Consider the following 20240-nt stretch of genomic DNA (forward strand, 5'->3'; position numbering starts at 1 on the left):
GCCAGGCTGAACGTGATCATGCGAATTAGGGTTCTGCGCGTTGCACAGCAAACCCTCCAACGTGAGCTAGCGATTCCTTGGTCATTTTTACGTGGCAGCGATTGGACTCATTGCGCTTTTTCGGTTTGATTTGTAAAAATGCAACTTTACCGGCGCAATGTTTGTTAACGGCATTTTTGGCGCCACAACAGCTCGCGAGCATTGACCACACGCGAGAAAGAGATAGCGCTATGGAGAGAAAGGCACGGACGACGGCTGATAGCGATTGGCCGTCTGACGCACCAACACATCGATACCTGTAAGAGCGCTCTCAGGCGAGGGGTATGAGGCGGAGCCAGGGACGGGTAGCTCGACGAGCTGCTCGACAAATTTGCCGTTGGAGAGAAAAGGAAGGCATGATAAAATTCTCAGAACGGCATAACGCCTTCCGTTGCTTTGCGCAGCGGGCGATCGAGAAAGCGAGCGTTTATGGTCGTTCGAGATAGCACGCTGTATGAGTTTGTCTCTTTCTGACAAAAAAAGCTCCGGTACGCGACCATGTTGGTTCAAAAATGATTATGGCCGCAAAATAGTTCACACCCACGTTCTCTTTCTCCCCTCCTTCCCCTCTTTCACATCCTTTTACCTTTTATTGGTTCTTGCTCTCTAGCTACATTGAGCGAGACGCTGAGTTTTCGATCGCTTTGTGCAGCGGGTAGGGCGAGGGGTGTTGAAACGCATGGAAGAGCAGGAAGAAGCACGGACGAGCGCTGATGAACTGCAACTGTGTGCGTGCAACAGCACCAAACGGCATGTGACGACGTGCAGTGTGTGGATGTGTGTGTAATTTTAGGCAGTGAAGATGGATCGAGGTTATGTTTACAAAGTGAAAGAGTTTGATGCAGATGCGTCTTTGTGATAAACATGTATTTTAGTTGCATATTGTCAGTGTTAAAGTTTGTAATATGAACTTAAAAGCAATGACCAATGGTGCTATTCACTTGTGTGCTGTTGGCGAATATTGAAGCTTCCTATGTTAGTTTGTTGTGCTTAGTGTGAAGCAAAAATGTGTGCTAAAGTGTTGTAAATTAGAAATATTTATACGTATCCGTCTAATGTTGGGTTTTACCCTTCTAATTTTCCATATTTTAGGGTGTCCTTATCGTTTCTTCTTCTTCTTCTTCTTTTGGCTCAACAACCGTTGCCGGTCAAGGCCCGCCTGCACCACTTGTGGGTTTGGCTTTCAGTGACTTATTGATCCCCCCATAGTAGGATAGTCAGTCCTACGTATGGCGGCACGGTCCATTTGGGGCTTGAACCCATGACGGGCATGTTGTTAAGTCGTACGAGTTGACGACTGTACTACGAGACCGGCTTATCGTTTACCAGGAGAAAAAGATTGGAGGTTAGATACGTGCAGCTATTTCGCCTCCGCAGGAAGGTATGTCAATTAAAGTTGTTGTATATGTAATTTTTCATTAAGCTCAAATTAAATAACTAATCGGATAAAATCAACCGTTTAACATTACGAATAATCGATGTTATCAGTGTTCTTCAGGAGTATTCCAAGCTGTCCGAAGACACACAAGTCCGATTCACCTCGTATGCACCCAGCGGATTTCATGCGAAGGATATTGAAAAGCCATCAAAGAAGTGGGCATGATGGTAAGGAAACTTTGATTCTTTTTACTTTTTGATTTTTTATCCTTATTTTTGTTTACAACAACCTTGCATCGTCGGCGCGGGCCTTATGGGAACTGCGCGGTCAGAGCAACAACCGGATGAGCATTTCGTTTCAGGTGGAAATTATATCAAGTTGGGGAATTGAAGAAAGTTACGGCACACTGTGAACATCGTTGTAATCATTCGATGATAACATTTATATATAGCTTATGAATGCATGTGTTTATCTAATCATTCATTAATTAGTTTATTTATTAATTAAGCATTAAGCATTAGTGCTCCATCGACGTATGTTGTTTGTTGTTCTTTTAAATAAATTACTCCAACGGAACAGCTTATCCCGGCCTTTCTCGGGTTTAGTTGCTGTTGCTTGACCGCGACGATTGACACCAGAGTTTGTTATGGTCGTATTGTCGTCGTGTAATCGTGTTATTGCTGTTAACGCACTTTGTTAATATCTTTTAAGATACAACAGCATTATTTATTTTCCGGAATATCGTTAGCGTTGTTCCTCCTCGGTCAAACGGTTGACAGTGGGCAATAAAGTACAATAAATGATAGGAGCAAAAACGCGATGGCTGTTAGTGATTTGCAAAATGAAACCAACAGCCATTTTACATTTTTTATCTTAAACAAGCATTGCCCCTGAAAGCTACCAAAGCAAATGTGTATTACGTACCACTAGCTGTGTGATAGGTACAATAAAAGGTACAATTTTTCATTTAATTTGTAAAATTAGAAAAGAATAGATAAAAGGTGATTGATGAATAAAGTATCAATAGGACATTGCGATTAATAAAAATGGAAAAGCAATGTGTTTATCAATAAATAATATGTAATATATAAACAGCAACTATAAATAGGTAGAGCAATTTAACAAAATAAATAAATGTTTATTTCTTCCTTCTATCTCAGCTTGTTTTAACATTTCCCTGCATGTTTACTCTTGCCGGTGCATGTGTCAGTTTTCTTTTTAAATATTAATTATCATATTCTATATCTACGTCTATTTCCACGTGGTTTGTGGCGATAGACTTAAATAAGCACTGTATTTGGGCAGTTACTAAAAGCTATTTTTTTCATGACGATCTTTCCCAGCTACACCGTGCAAGAAAAGTCCTATTAACCATCACGTCTAAAGCCTCCTTTTGTTGGCATCCTGGCTGCTGATATCCGCATCTATTATTTAAGTATAACTGCAAAATGCAAAATCATCTCCAGCTATTTTTGCTAAAAATGCATCAAACTGTTGTTCATTTCCGATTTTTTTAATTGCTAAACTCTCCGCTTTTCTTCTTATACTCTTCATAGGATTCAGTATTGTTGACTGCTCATTTTAAATCACCATTATCTGTGCGCTGCGTGCATCTATTTTCATCAACAGCATCCGACAACGAAGGCAGCAGCTTCCAGAATACTCTGTAGAAGTAAATGAAAGGACTGCTTGATTTGCTCTTGCTGCAGCCTGGTGTTCATCGTCGGTGATCATCATTATTGCAGCCGCTATCACCGATGCAGAAGCACTGGTGGGTAAATGTTGTCTTACAACAGCGGTCATCATACCACGCTGATTCTTCGGAGCATGAACTTCGGCAAGCGATGCAATCGATGGTACTGCAGATCCCGTCAATGCCTGTTGCCTACCGATCTTCATGCCTGATTCCTGCGGTAGAGCATCAGCAACCGGTACCACTGATGGCGCAGCTGTATTAGTTGACGGTTGCTGTCCACGTTGCTGGCCTAACGGACGGAATGGTGCAGGAACACCAGGTAATGTTGACCGATGATGATTATTATCACCGGCATTCGAGACCAGCGCTGACACTGCATCCGTTACCTTGAGCTGTTCAACAACACGGACTGGCATTCTTTGTTGACTCGCGCTGACCGACCACTGAATCCACCGATGGCACTGCACTTGTTGTCGGAAGTTGTCGAACAACACGGACCGGCAATCTGGGAGGACAGATGCCACGTGGAATGGCAACCGGAACCACCGATGGCACTGCACTTGTCGAGGGAAGTTGTCCAACAACACGGACTGGTACATCTGACTGACGAAACGATTACACATCCGCAATGGCCGAAGGCATCAATTGTAAAGAAAGTGGCACTTGAGACTCTTCCCCAACTTCCTTTTATACTGCATTTCGAGTTGCCGGTGCGCAGACTTATGAATGAGTGGGAGGAGTCTAAGGACTTGTGAAGAAGGAATAGGATATGGTGCGGTGTTGATGATTATTGTGCCTGTTGCTTGTACTACCGAATGTCGCCAAGCTACTCATCACATACCCGCGTTTTATGTACCCATTCTTGGTGTTTCCGTGTTACTCGCCATCGCGCTGTAGTTGGATCATACTGCACCTGTCCTGATTCGATTAATGTCACCGCAAAGACAAAATTAGAGCACGCGTTCGTATTCCTAATCCTTCGGCACCGTCTGGAGAATGTGAGAGTCACTGCTCTATAAAAACCACCGGACTACCACAAACTGGAAACAGCGGAAAACCCCGTGGGTCACCGGGCACCAACATGCATATCGGCTGAAACTTGGATCCATGCTAAATTGAAGCAAAGTTGAAGTAAGTCTGACAGTATCTAAAGTAATAGAAAGACAGTTTGATAAACTGGTTAACAATGTTTATTTTTTCATTTCAGCTAATATGCCGTGCGAAAAAGCAAAATAATTATTTCATTTTAATGTTTATTAAGCTAAACCGTCATTATATTTTTCATCTAAAACGTTATTGATGTGTATTTTCTAATCGCGTTTAGGCGTCGTGTATCAGATCGCAACTGCTAATAATTTCGTCGTGTGAGGCGGACTGTTATGGATGTATCAAATCTTCAGTGATGATGAATGCGTTCATGCATCTACGAGCCGGTAACTGGCGGTATCCAGATCATTGTCGTTTTGTTAGCTTACCTAAGCTACCGAAATTAGCGACAGTGTAAAATGTAAGAGAAAGACAAATTGACGATTAAAATAATATAATTAAAATTAATGGTTTACATGGATTGCGCTCCACTAACAATATTTTTCTCTTATATTGTCTATTTCAGCTGTGCTGTGAGAATTACAGCTGCCGTACGAAGCGCAGCATATTGGAGCAAGTCCAATCGGACAGCAACCACCTGGAGCAAACGTACGCCGGACGAATGGACGTGGTAGAGGCGTTATGATTGGAAGGCGATATTTGCGCTCTGAAAATGCTAGCACAGATGTTTGGGCCACAGAGGTAACGTTCCGAGAGTGTAAAAACATGCCGGGCCCACAGGGCAACACGCAACAACCGCGCCCAAATCTATGGCATAGTATTGGGTGTTAGCTCGTCCGCTAGCACTGGTTACACTGGTGCGGGTAGGAAGCGTGCAAATGAAAAATATGTACAAATGTCGCCCTTATTTCTTTGTACATAGAAGAAACGATCGCGAACGATCAGCATGAAATGCACTTGACTTATATTATTCTTCTTTCTTTAGTTTCAGATAAACTGTTCTCATCAATGCCACACCATGTACGGTCAGTTAGTTACACTTCATCACGAAGGACAATCACATCTGGGTAACGGAATGCTGCCAAAACGATGCTTTAAATCCTTTTGTTGAAGACATCAACAAAGTCCAAGACGATGGAATAATGATAAATGGAAAAAAATAAAAGTAAAACTACGAGCAATTATCGCAGATTCTCCGGCTCGTGCGTTTATTAAAGGTAAGTTACAACATCCTTTCCATGTTAAATGCTAACTAACTTTTTGTTTTATTGCAGGAGTAGCTTATTTCAATGCCAAGCATGGTTGTTTAAAATGTACATGCCATGGAGAATTTAGTGAGCTATCAAAAACAGTGGTGTTTAATGATTTACATGCACCAAAAAGAATTGATAGGCTGTTTCGCAGAAGGAAGTACGGAAAACATCATAAATATGATTCGCCTCTATTACGCATAAAGAATTTAAACATCATAGACGCTATAATAATATCAGATACTCTACATCTCATTGAATTCGGCGTTTTGCGCAAACTTTTAAATGGTTGGAAAGATCAAACCCTAGGACTAAAAACAAATTGGTCAAATGTAGGTCATATAATATCAGACATGCTTAGGAAAATGAAACTTCCTTCAGAAATTCGAAGGAAAATGAGAGGTATAGATTGTCTTTCACATTGGAAAGCCTCAGAATTTTACACGTTCCTTCGGTACACAAGCATTCCAATATTGAGGAAATTTCTTGCAGCTCATGCTTTCAAACACTTCTTGTTATTGTTTTCCGCAATTACCATATTGAGCAGCAAATATCACTATTCGAAATGGAAATCAGCTAATACAATGCTAGAAACGTTTGTTTTAGATTTTCAAACAATTTATGGAAAACAATTTGTAACGAGCAATATACATAATTTATTTCATGTTTATGACGATGTACATAATTTTGGCCCTTTAAACACTATATCGACCTATCTTTTCGAAAATGCACTACAACTTTTAAAGAAAATGCTTAAAGGCCGCAGCAACGATTTAGAACAAGTTATCAATCGAATATCAGAGAATATCGAATATGTATATTGATACAATTTGAGTCATTAGATAAACACGAGAAAACGAATTATCCAAGGCTAGGAAAAAAGAAAAATCAAACTATGTTGCATTTGAGAAAAGACTTCGTCCTATGCAAGGAATTCAAAGACCAGTGGTTTTTAAGTAAGGACCATAGTGTTTATAAATTTTCAGGCGCCATTGAACAGAATTCCGAAATAACCATTTTTGCACAAAACATGGCTGTTGTAGAAGAAGCATTTGATTCTCCATGCTCCTCCTTAGATTTACTTATATATGAAGGGAGCATAAAAGATTTAGCAATAGGAACAGTTACGCTTAAAGCAAGTGATGTTATGTGCAAATTAGTAGCAGCAGGAACAGACAACCCAAACACTTTTATCTTCAGCCCACTTCTCCATACTCTTATCGGATAATAGATCCTATTTTGAATTAAGTTAACATCACTACTTGTTTGATAAGATGTCGCTCTTTACGGATAATAAAAAAAACATTTTCGTAACAATCTATGTGTTTGAATTTCATCTTATTTATTAGAGTTCAAGTAAGTAAATTGGAATATCAAAATTAACGTTGAAAATAAATTCATATTTCATAATTGATAAACATTAGGTTTAAATTCTATGAGACGCAGGTTGTACATCCTGTGCTTTTAGCACACACTATTTATTCATCATTCTTCATATCTAATTCACGCATTAAGTAGTTTTACAAACGCTTTTATACTGTATGGCAGCTCGATTTGCGGATTCCTTTTGCTGCCATCCGTTCTTTAACATGCCTTAGCTTATTTTTAAAAAAATCAGCTACCATCGCATCATCGGCTTCTACAGTTCTAGTACAAGCAATGTGCTTGAATAGGTTAATAACATTTCTATAGGTTCGCATGGCTACTTTTGAAATATTTACTGTGGAAAGCCCTGTCCAACTGCAGCTACACAAAAAACTTTTCTCGAAAATAAAGTCCAAAGCTTGCAACATTCTATTATTTGACAAGGTTTCAGTTACAGCATGGCCCAACCAATCCTGAATTTTTTATGCGGTAAGATTCCTCGAGAAGATCCCTGTTGAAAATTACAAGCTGTTCTTCGGACGAGATTTTGATAAAATTTATCTGTAAAACTGTTCTACGGGTGGTTTCCGATGGCCGTATGTTATTGGTTAATAAGTTCACTTGAGTTGTTAAAAGCCTTACATCCTCTCTTAAACTGCTAATTTCACTTATCATTATGTTAAACATTTGTCGAATAGCTTCGATGTTGTCGTGTTGTTCTAGATTGAATTCCATTTTGTCACGCTTTTACGCCTTTTCTGTGTCTGTGTTCTCTATTCGTTACAGGAAAGGCACCATCTGGCACAACACCGTACCACGACCAACACTCAGATCTACACGGGAATTATAAAAAGTTAGTACAGTACAGTTATATGCATCCCTATCTAGCTACACATACCTTTCCACAAGTGTAAATAGTCCAAACCCCCCAGCACACCTAAGAACGCGGGCACATGCAAGATGGCTACCTCATAGCACAGACAAACAAATGCAAATGAAACGCAGCAAGGGGCAGAGGCAAGTTGATTAAATAGGAACGTTCTGCAACCTGTAACGTTCCAGATTTTTTTCAGCTGCCGCTACGCACCACGAACTTTTTTCACCGGGTGTTTAATTTTCGATTTGACATTTACTGTCTAATAATTACTTCCATTCGTACACCTTATAGATGCCTATTAGACAGACAGTCTTTGTCTATTGGGCTTTCTATTAGATATCTAATAATGATTTTTGCTGGTAGGGCCGGCGCCGTCAGTTTAGCTGTCAATTGCCTGCCGGGTTGACCACACACGAGAAAGAGATAGCACTATGGAGGGAAGAAGCACGGTCGACGGCTGACAGCGATTGGCCGTCTGACGCACCAACATAACTAAACCTTCGACAGCGCGCTCAGGCGAGGGTATGGTGCGGAGCCAGGGACGGGTAGCTCGACGAGCTGCTTGACAAATTTGCCGTTGGAGGGAAAAAGAAGGCATGAGAAAATTCTCCGAACGCCATGATTTCTTGCGTCGCTTTGCACAGCGGGAAACAAACAAAGTAGAGCTGTCACTTAGGTTGACAGAAAAGATTCATTAAGATAATTACTTAATTTCACCGAAAGATGGCGCTAAATGAGAATGGTTCGTGTTCGAGGAAGAGAATGACCTGCGATTCGTGCGATCGAGTTTCTCGCCATCGCGGTTGGCATCGCCATCGCATCATCATTGGCATCTCAACAGCGACCGAAAAAGGACAGTAATTTTAAAGGTGTATAAAAACCATGTGCAAAATAAAGTTTCCACCAAAAGCGAAACCCAGCATGTTTTTTATATCCTTTTTTTTAATACTTCGGGGCTAACACAGCCTTAAATAGTATCCCTTTTACAATTGGTACATTTTGCCGAAAGTTCGTCCCTGGTGGAATAAAACTGTTGTTCTTGCCATAAAGACTCGACGTAACGCAATGAACCCAAATAGCCAGCTCGTACTTTATAGCTGATTTAGGGCTGTTTAACGAAAAATCGTTCCGATGTCGTACTTTGTGGCTGATTAAGAGATAGACGGTACTTTGCGGAACTATGGAGCTTTTTAACAGGCACATGGTACTCTTTGGAACTTTGCGTCTGATTAACACTATGTGTAGGGTTCATGATGGAACTTGAAGGCTTGTTAAGAAAGGGTACTGCAATAGGTGGAACTTTATAGATTTTTAATGCATGACATCGGTACGAGATGGCTCTTGTCAAAGTGTCAAAGACGGACGCCGGCAATAATCTCATTGCTGCTGCACAAGTTAATGCGTTAATTGAAGAATGAATATTGAGTGAAGTGATTGTGAATTATCAGTAAATTGTGTGAAATTTTGTGTAATTCATCAATACAAAAGATTTAAAAATATACATATGTGTTTAAACGAAACAAATCATGTTGTTTATTTCATCGATGACGCTTGCTTGAAAATAAAACACAAAGAATAATAATCCCTGGCATCGTGGCATAAGGAAGCTGCTTAGGCGCTGTTTGAAAGACTCACATAGAACTTTGATGCTGTTTATCTACTGCAAAAGGCGAATTAGAGCAGCGATCTTTAGCGTGCCGAAATGAGCTGCTTAAGCAATTCTGGCTAGTTGGGAAGAGTCTCCAACGACCAAGAAACACAGACAATCAGGCCTTTAGTGCTTTATTGTACATGTTACAAATTGCGCACTATAAAGCGCGGTGATTCTTCGGACTCGACGTACGTCCATCGCGTTGGAAGTGCGGAAGAAGAAAGAGGATGGAGATCTCAGCTTGACGTTTGACGTCGAGTGGGCCAGTGCTGCCAGAAAAGGTGCATTTTCTTCTGGTGTTGCCAATCATACACGTCCTTCAGTTATAGGTTGGATGACGAAATCGTGATGCACACGGTGACACTAGATGACGCTTGGATAACAACTGTAGTGCGTGGATGAGGTACGCTACAGGCCTATTATTTTACTAGACATAACTGTTACGGGGGCACCGGTAAAAAAATCAGGGAGGGCTGGTACGGGGTAATGAAATTTGTATGTAGAGAGTGACAGATGTCTCTCACGATGTCGCCCAGCAAAAGCAATAAAAATCAACCTTCTAAATACATTATCCTTGTTCGGAAGCACTCGAGTCGAGCGGGAGAAAAATTGCCCGCTGTGCAAAGCGACGGAAGAAATCATGGAGTTCTGAGAATTTTATCATGCCTTCCTTTTCTCTCCAACAGCATATTTGTCGAGCAGCTCATCGAGCTGCCCGTCCCTGGCTCCGTCTCATACCCCTCGCCTGAGCGCGCTGTCGAAGGTTTGGATGTGTTGGTGCGTCAGACGGCCAATCGCTGTCAGCCCTCGTCCGTGCTTTTTCCCACCATAGCGCTATCTCTTTCTCGCGTGTGGACAATGCTCATGAGTTGCTGTGGCGCCTAAAAATGCCGTTAACAAACATTGCGGCGATGAAGTTGCATTTTCACAAATCAAACTAAAACAGCGCAATGAGTTCAATTGCTGCAATGTAAAAATGACTACGGAATCGCTAGCTCACGCTGGAGGGTTTGCTGTGCAACGCGCAGAACCCTTATTTGCATTAACACGTTCAGCCCGGCGCTGATTTTCATCAACTTTCCTTTCCGCTGGTACTGGAAAGTTCACTGGCAGTCCCTGGGGCCTGCCATCAAACTGAACGTGTTAAGCATTAAGCATAACTTTGTTACACTAAGCTTTTTTGCTTTCGTATGGTGTAGATTACATAGATATGCTGAGCCGTCTGCGCATGGGTGTGAGTGTGAGTGTGTGTGCAAAACTGTCGCCGAATGTATGCTCTTCAGAAATTTTATGATCCATCGGAAAGGAAGGAGTTCATGAAAGGCTGAAAGACGAGTTGAAGCCCCTGTAAATGGTAACTGATGACCGGGGGAGGGGTACTGACACACAGCTGTTGGGAGATTTAACAGTATATCTAAATTGCCAGCGGAGGGAGGGAGGAGGGGAGGTGGCTTAGGCCATGGGACCTTTACGATCATCAGTCACAGGCCCTACAATTATTGCCGGCATGAGGGGGGAGGGGGGGTGGGAAATGGTTCTCCAGCCACAGGGCCCCAACGACCATCTTTCCGCGGGCCCTTGTCGCTAATACTTTGTCCACTTGTAAACATACGCCATACTACATACTAGAGATCTTCGGCGACCACCTAGTCCGTCCACCGTTAGATCCGCCGCTGGTTCATGAAGGTGTTTTTTTGTTGAGAAGGTGCATCCTTCCTCCTGCCTGCTGCGTATGCACCGGACAGCAGACAGTGTGGCAGTATGCAAGTTGCACGCTGGATATGAGCGGTCCCGCAGCACCGCCGTCATTCCTCACATCTGCATGCTCGTCGTGGGTTCTAACCGCGTATGAACCGTCCGCCGTAGCAAGGGCTGACTATTCGGCTACGTGTACGTCAAGTCCTGAAAAGGCCAACATGATCGCGTAAGCCGTATTGACAAGAATAATAATAAGAAAAAGAACTTTGAAGCGCCATCCGTATCGGGAACAGTCTGATGACAGCTCCACAGTACGATTGCAACATTCCCCTAATCGATTGCAAAACTCCCCTAAGTGATTGCAAACATCCACAGCTTGCTTGCAACATTCCCCTACCGATTTGCAACATTCCCCTAAGTGATTGAACTATTCCTTATATGATTCGAAACCCTGTAAACCAATCCAGAATCCTCTTTTGTATGAGTTCAATTCAAGTTTTGATTCCACTTGCGTCCGCTAGCTGAATTGGAAAGAAATGTGCTACATATCACATGCACGATTGCTTCGATCGTGTGTCTTTTTAATACCCCCAACAGCAGAACCGATCGCAAAGATCGTTATGCCAATCCGATAGTAGTGTTGTCTCTCAGGTCTCACACACACACACACACACACGCACACACACACGCACACACGCACGCACGCGAGCACACACGTACGCACGCACACATGCACACACGCACACATGCACACATGCACGTACGCAGGCACGCACCCGCGAAAGCGCGAACGCAAGCACGCACCCACGAAAGCGCGAACGCAAGCACGCACCCACGAAAGCACCCCCCCCCCTCTCCCTGCATGTTCGATTACGGCTACCGTATCGGTAGAACGGCTGGTTCAGCTTTCTTTAATCGCATCCTCATCCAAAGCGCCGGGCGGGGTGGGGGATCGCGACATGATAGAGTGAACGATCACTTTCCCCGCGCTGTGTATGTGTGTGTGTGTGTCGTGGCCCGAAAACTCGAGACAGGTTTAGGCATATTTAAAAAAATATTTTATTGCCACTATACACTGCGCTACATGATGCATAGAAGGTCGTTGAAGCATCAAGCATGTTCAAATTAAAAAATATTAGATTAGTATTAGACGTTCTCCTACGCTTGTTTGAAATAGGCTTCTTCACCATCGATTGGCATGGGCATCGAATGGTCTCGTCAGCAGCGGCACGAAATAAAATAAACCAGCAATACACCGATAACACTTTAAATCCCAAAATGAACCAGCTTCTCCCGCATCGTCAAGGTCACACTCAATACATAAATGCTAACACTTGCCAATTACAATACAAAACCGCAATGTACATATATACCAACGCATACACACAATCAGCTGGCGGCGGAAGGCACGGGCAGAAGCGCAAGTAAGGCTTGGCACGGAGGGGAAAGGAAGCGAGAGGAAGAGGAGGAAGAATGGGCGCCAATATTTTTGAATTTTTTACCGTTTTTTTGCTCCGCCGTCTGAAATAGTTCATCCATTTCCTCAACAGATGGCGCTCGTTCCGCACCTAAAAACTGCAATAAATACGCTGGCCAGCGTAGTTTCGGCTGAAGTCTAGCGCATTTTTTTGCGTATTTTTTGACACAAAACGACGCAAAAAACTACGCAGAAAACTGCTCGAATTTGCGCAGCGGGTTTGCACAGCGGGGTATACGCTGGCCAGCGTATTTATTGCAGTTTTTAGGTGCGGAACGAGCGCCATCTGTTGAGGAAATGGATGAACTATTTCAGACGGCGGAGCAAAAAAACGGTAAAAAATTCAAAAATATTGGCGCCCATTCTTCCTCCTCTTCCTCTCGCTTCCTTTCCCCTCCGTGCCAAGCCTTACTTGCGCTTCTGCCCGTGCCTTCCGCCGCCAGCTGATTGTGTGTATGCGTTGGTATATATGTGCATTGCGGTTTTGTGTTGTAATTGGCAAGTGTTAGCATTTATTTATTGAGTGTGACCTTGACGATGCGGGAGAAGCTGGTTCATTTTGGGATTTAAAGTGTTATCGGTGTATTGCTGGTTTATTTTATTTCGTGCCGCTGCTGACGAGACCATTCGATGCCCATGCCAATCGATGGTGAAGAAGCCTATTTCAAACAAGCGTAGGAGAACGTCTAATACTAATCTAATATTTTTTAATTTGAACATGCTTGATGCTTCAACGACCTTCTATGCATCATGTAGCGCAGTGTATAGTGGCAATAAAATATTTTTTTTTAAATATGCCTAAACCTGTCTCGAGTTTTCGGGCCACGACACACACACACACACATACACAGCGCGGGGAAAGTGATCGTTCACTCTATCATGTCGCGATCCCCCACCCCGCCCGATGTTATGAATGAGGATGCGCTACAAGATAGCTGAACCAGTCTTTCTTCCGATAAGGTAGCCGTAATCGATCATGTGGAAGGCGGGGTGGGTTGGTGGGTGTGTGCTCGCGTGCGCGCGTGTGTGTGTGTTCGGGAACCCCAAAACTGTTTGATTCTGATGCGTGCATTGTCACCGGCTGCGTCTACACACTCCATGCATTCTCAGACAACGCACAGTACGCCGACTACCGCTATCTACGAGACAATACAACCATTTAATTGGCAGCACCATCTTTGTGACCAGCTCTGCTGTTGGGGGTATTAAAAAGACAAACCGTCGAAGCAAACGTGCATGTGATATGTTGCACATTTCTTTCCAATTATGCTAGCGGACGCAAGTGGAAACAACATTTTGAATTGAATCCATTCAAAAGAGGATTCTGAATTTGTTTATTACGGTGCGCGTATGGTGCTGCACCTGTCCGTCCAGAATCTGGCGGCTTGTTGGCTTGGAGTCGGTATCATGACGCCGTGCGACCGGCAATGCCATGGAATGGGTTTGAATCGGCAGGTTCATGTCCTTTGTTCAAGAGTATTCCGTGCATTTATCGCGCCACGGCGGTACACCCGGCAGCAACAAAGTCATATCAAACTCTTTCCCGGTACGGATGGCATATCAAAGTTCTTTTTCTTATTATTATTCTTGTCATTACGGCCTACGCGATCATGTTGGCCTTTTCCGGACTTGACGTACACGTAGCCGAATAGTCAGCCCTTGCTACGGCGGACGGTTCATACGCGGTTAGAACCCACGACGAGCATGCAGATGTGAGGAATGATGGCGGTGCTGCGGGACCGCTCATATCCAGCGTGCAACTTGCATACTGCCACACTGTCTCCTGTCCGGTGCATACGCAGCAGGCAGGAGGAAGGATGCACCTTCTCAACAAAAAAACACCGTCATGAACCAGCGGCGGATCTAACGGTAGACGGACTAGGCGGTCGCCGAAGATCTCTAGTATGTAGTATGGCGTATGTTTACAAGTGGGCAGAATATTAGCGGCAAGGGCTCGCGGAAAAATGGTCGTTGGGGCCCCGTGGCGGGAGAACCATTTGCTTCCCCTCCCCTCCCCCCTCATGCCGGCAATAATTGTAGGGCCTGTGACTGATGATCGTAAAGGTCCCATGGCCTAAGCCCCCTCCCCTCCTCCCTCCCTCCGCTGGCAATTTAGATATACTGTTAAATCTCCCAACAGCTGTGTGTCAGTACCCCTCCCCCGGTCATCAGTTACCATTTACAGGGGCTTCAACTCGTCTTTCAGCCTTTCATGAACTCCTTCCTTTCCGATGGATCATAAATTTCTGAAGAGCATACATTCGGCGACAGTTTTGCACACACACTCACACTCACACCCATGCGCAGACGGCTCAGCATATCTATGTAATCTACACCATACGAAAGCAAAAAAGCTTAGTGTAACAAAGTTATGCTTAATGCTTAACACGTTCAGTTTGATGGCAGGCCCCAGGGACTGCCAGTGAACTTTCCAGTACCAGCGGAAAGGAAAGTTGATGAAAATCAGCGCCGGGCTGAACGTGTTAATGCAAATAAGGGTTCTGCGCGTTGCACAGCAAACCCTCCAGCGTGAGCTAGCGATTCCGTAGTCATGTTTACATTGCAGCAATTGAACTCATTCCGCTTTTTTAGTTTGATTTGTGAACATGCAACTTCATCGCCGCAATGTTTGTTAACGGCATTTTTAGGCGCCACAGCAACTCATGAGCATAGTCCACACGCGAGAAAGAGATAGCGCTATGGTGGAAAAAAGCACGGACGAGGGCTGACAGCGATTGGCCGTCTGACGCACCAACACATCCAAACCTTCGACAGCGCGCTCAGGCGAGGGGAATGAGGCGGAGCCAGGGACGGGCAGCTCGACGAGCTGCTCGACAAATATGCCGTTGGAGAGAAAAGGAAGGCATGATAAAATTCTCAGAACTCCATGATTTCTTTCGTCGCTTTGCACAGCGGGGAGCGAGTGAATCTTCTCGAATGCCGAACGCAATATAATAAGCCTGAATATTTTTACCCCGCTCTTGGCCGATCAATACCAAGACGCCAATCATGAATCAAGAGAAGCCATCAAATTTAAAAAAAATCTAACATGGAGCAAATTTCTTTTTCAAATGAACCCTAAGACAACCACCAAAGAAATATTCTAGAAAGTTGCAATTTTGTCCAGTAAAAACCACAAATCAACTCCAATCATTCTAAATACAGAAAACACCATCATTCCACCAACAGAAATACCTGAGGCTTTAGCTAGATACTTTTATGATACATCTACACCACATAATTCTCCATCTCATTTTCTAAACCATAAATTCATCTCTGAGTCTAGACCCCTTCCACCCATTGACACTTCCGACCAAAAATACAATAGCCTTTTTTCTCTTGATGAGCTCAATTGGGCTCCTAATAAATGCCATGGCATGTCTTCAGGCCCGGACAACATTGGTTATCCAATGCTTCAAAATCTCCCTTACCAATCGAAAACAGTCCTCCTTCAGATTTTCAATAATAGTTGGTCTTCCGGGAACATACCGGATGATTTGAAAACCCGTTTCACAATTCCCATTCAAACTCCCAATAAATCACCACATGCAATACATAGCTTCCGCCTCATTTCTCGCTACCCCTCATTTCTTTTAGAAACCCACCACCCCGAAGGCCACCACATTGACTGTGCAATATTAGATTTATCAAAAGCTTTTGACAGAACCTGGCGACATACAATTCTTGAACAGCTCAATATGTGGGGTTTTGGAGGACGCATTAAAGCGTACCTTCAAAGCTTCCTTTCAAATCGCACATTTAAAGTTTGAATTGGAACTCAATCTTCTGATCTGCATGTCCAAGAGAATGGTGTTCCCCAGGGTGCCATTCAATCTCCCACTCTTTTCCTAATTAGTGTAGAATCCCTCTTCCGCCCCATGCCCAGTAACATTAAATGTTTCATGTATGCTGGTGATACAGTTCTTGTCTCAGCATCCAACAATAGAACTGAATCACGCCAAACTTTACAAAAAGGAATCAATATAGTTCAGAAATGGTCACGTTGGACAGGTTACACAATTCCACACTCCAAATCCAAAATACTTCACATCTGCAGTAGCAAATATCATACTCTATAGCCCATAACATACAATAACTCAGTAATACCAAACACACGCACAGCCGATTTTCTAGGAGTGACTTTTGATCGTCACTTAACATTTAAAGCACACACTACATGGGTCAAAAGAGAAGCGAAGAACCCTATTACTCTTTTCTGAAAGCTTGGAACCGGTCAACATCGCGCCTCAAGCCAAACACAACTTCAAATCATCAATAGCTGGTTTTAACCAAAACTACTACACGGCATTGAAATATTTTCCTGGCAACGAGAAAATTTCCAAAAACAAATTGGACCACTCTACCATACCGCCATCCGCTGCGCCACTAGGGCTTTCGTCACGAGCCCCATAGCATCACTTATGTGTGAAAGTAGCCTTTAACCCTTCGACCATAACATAACCGACAACGACAAGATAGTAGCAGCTGCACATCGAATGATGGAGACAAATAAAACAATCATGAACTTATCCAACGGGCAAACGCCGATTTCACCACGCTAATATAACAAACACTCCCCTTAGTCATCAAACTCATCCAAATCGGTAGTCGCCCCTGGTACTGCCGCCCACCACAAATAAACTGGACCATCAAAAATCAGCTTCGGGCTGGTTGCAATAGTGTCATTGCCAAACGCCATTTTGCTAAACTTTTACAGCAAAAATACCAGATGATCTACACTGATGGATAAGTACAAAACAGTTCCACTGGCTATGGAATCTACTCAAGCATCGACAATAGCGCCATCCGACTACCAGACCATACCTCAGTCTTCAACGCAGAAGCAATGCCCTGGTTATTGCTGCTGATGAAGGTCTACACAGAGACAACCCCAACGTGATATCCACAGACAGTGCAAGTGTTCTTCAAGCACTTGAATCTGGAACCACCCGCGACCCGAACATCCAGCAACGCTGCAATATACCAAATTCACCCCAAGTCACATTCTGCTGGATTACTGGTCACACAGGTATTCAGGGAAACGGAATAGCAGGCCTACTAGCCTACGCAGGACGTAATAACCCGGCATGCAGCCATAACACTCTTCCACTCTGTGACTTCATTCGCTTTAGCAAAACCATCATCGCCAATAGCTGGAATGGTTGTTGGGTTAGTAGCAGTCGCTCTTTCCTGAGAACCATCAAGACCACAACACCACCATGGAAAGACCAGAGAATCTTATCACGACTTTGGTTAGGGCACATCAGGCTCAACTACACCTTTTTATTGCAAAAGTTCAGCCCTCCACTATGCAGTTTATGTGGCGTCGACAGAACCGTCCGTCACATCTTAACCGAATGCCATGGATATTCTGCGGAACGCATCACCTGCAAATTGGACCACAGCATCGACACCATCGTCTCACCAGACAGCGATTGCCAGCGTAAACTTTTAAAATTCATTTGTATTACTAACCTTTATAAACAACTTCAACCAAAATCACATTTGTAACAGACTCCTTTTTAATAAAATCAACAGATAATCGCTTTAAGTAAAGCGATACTAACCGGTATAAGGTAATTTGCCAGCTACAAATGGCTTGCAAAGAAGAATGTTAGACTTTAAGTATTGAATTAATTTAATCAATAAAGAGGCGGATGAGGCCAATCGGCTTAAAGTCCCTTTAAAAATTAAAAAAAAAGGTTGAGAAGACCCGTTACCAAAGCGGGTTTGAGTTACAAGATCGCGTTCTTCGAGTGGCCCATAATTCATAGTCGCAACAAAAAGTATTATGTATTTCAATTGTATTTTTTGACCTCATTGGTGTTTATTCGCATCCGTTTCATCAGTATTTCTGAAACAACAATCCACTAAGTTTTTTTTTTATTTTTCGAAAGTGTTTTGAATCTATTGAAAATATTTACGATCTGCAATATATGTTATTTATCAACAACACAACACAACAACACATTAATCAACAATCACGTATGATTACTTTGCAAGTATAAAAGTGTCATCAGTAAGAAGTAAAAACAACTAAGAAAAGCTCATTAAACTGTTCATTGATATTTTTTCGTATTAAGCATCCTGTTTCAGTTCATAACAACAAGGAAAAGTTGCATCCCAGGCCCAAAACGTTTTTATTAGCCACTAAGCTTAATTCTAATGGGGACAAATGATAGTGATAGGAAAGTAACGGTTAAAAAAACTAATGCCATAGTCAGTATTCCTTTTTTGCAAGAAAATTAATTTTAACAGAAAATTGAAGCAGCAGCATAGCAGCAATAAGTTAGGTCTTGAAGTAATGTGTGTTGTTCTAATGATTGTAGGCTATATTGCTTTTGAAGAGCTTTGTTGTACCATAATTTGGTATGAATGTTATTATCCAATTGTTTTATCTCACTCCTCTATTGGATAGGCCGTTAGGTTTTTAGGAAACTGCTCCTTCCTTTCACAATTTCCTGGCCTTAAAGCCATCATAAGGTTAACACAAATGCAACTCTCGTTTCAACTCAGATAACTTTAACAATTATTGCTTGTTGTTTTTTAACATCCATTTAAAATTTGCTCTTTTGCGTTGTTTTGTTCCTCTATTAATATGTTTAACAATATTGATGTTCTGTTACATGGCTAGCATTAAATATTCAATACTTATGACATCTTTATAATGCACCTTCAAATGTATAAAGCACTTTTTAAAGTGCATCTTCTCTAACACAAGCTAGCGATTCGTTTCTTCTTTTTAAAACGATGTTTGTATCTTTAACTCACGTTTATTAATCTGCGTTTTTTAATTTACAAGCTTTGACTATGACAAACGATGGTAGTACTCATTCATTTTTTTCATTTTATGCGTTTATTGGAATAGATTTTAAGGAAGTTTCGTCGCTGGTTTCGATTTTGCGGATTTTCAGGTTCAGGTTCTATTCGGGTGTTAGGCGGTACATGGTTTTTACTTTGGTTGATTTATATGAACTATAAGATACCAAGCTTTTTAAATGTAACATTTTTTGAGCAAATTTTTGTTAATGAATACATATAAAATATATCATATGTATTAATTTCATATAATTAAATAATATACTATAAATTAATTTAAATTTATAATTAAATAATTAAAAAAAATTAACAAATTAAATAAATAAATAAGCTTATAATAAGTTTATGGTTAATATAATGAATAAATAAATAAATTTTTAGAATGTAAGTAAATGAATAAGTAAATAAACACATAATGAATTAGTATGGATAAAAATCGCTTTCTAAAAAAATGGTATGGGCAAAAAAATATATTCAACTTCAACAAGATTTTTAAAGTAAACTTATTTACACTGCGTTTCATACTGATAGCTTAACAGTTTTAGTAAATTTGTCGTATGAGCTTTTATCATGATCTTTCAGTTAATAAAAAAAGAATTTTTAAAATATATCTACAAATTAAAAATAAAGTAACACTTAACTAAAAAATATTCTTCAAACAATGAATTATTTGCTTGCTGTTGTTTACAAATGATATCGTCACTTATAAATTTAAATTTTAGTTACTGTGTTACGAGACAACAAATAAACAATATTTTCTTTTAATATCTCGTTTAAACATATTGGAAATTAAAACTCTAATCAGTATGTTATTATTATTTAAACTTATAATTATTATTATTTAATCCAATTGTGCTTTGTATGACCAAACTTAAATTTGGTTACATGACAAAAGGGTGAACTGTTTATTTTTTGTATAACTGTCCCCCAATCCAAAGGTAAG

At 41.8% G+C, this 20240-nt stretch overlaps 1 long non-coding RNA gene across 1 annotated transcript; it reads left to right on the plus strand.

Annotated features, from left to right (window-relative positions):
• The first annotated feature begins 1282 nt into the window (after positions 1–1282).
• LOC121598729 lies at positions 1283–6685 on the plus strand. The gene is made up of 7 exons (XR_006005609.1): positions 1283–1420; positions 1528–1644; positions 2761–4244; positions 4321–4620; positions 4726–4901; positions 5146–5377; positions 5435–6685. It is a non-coding gene; the product is annotated as an uncharacterized LOC121598729 (long non-coding RNA).
• Positions 6686–20240: the final 13555 nt, after the last annotated feature.

The sequence above is a fragment of the Anopheles merus genome, chromosome X (genome assembly GCF_017562075.2).
Source record: "Anopheles merus strain MAF chromosome X, AmerM5.1, whole genome shotgun sequence".
NCBI lineage: Eukaryota > Metazoa > Arthropoda > Insecta > Diptera > Culicidae > Anopheles > Anopheles merus.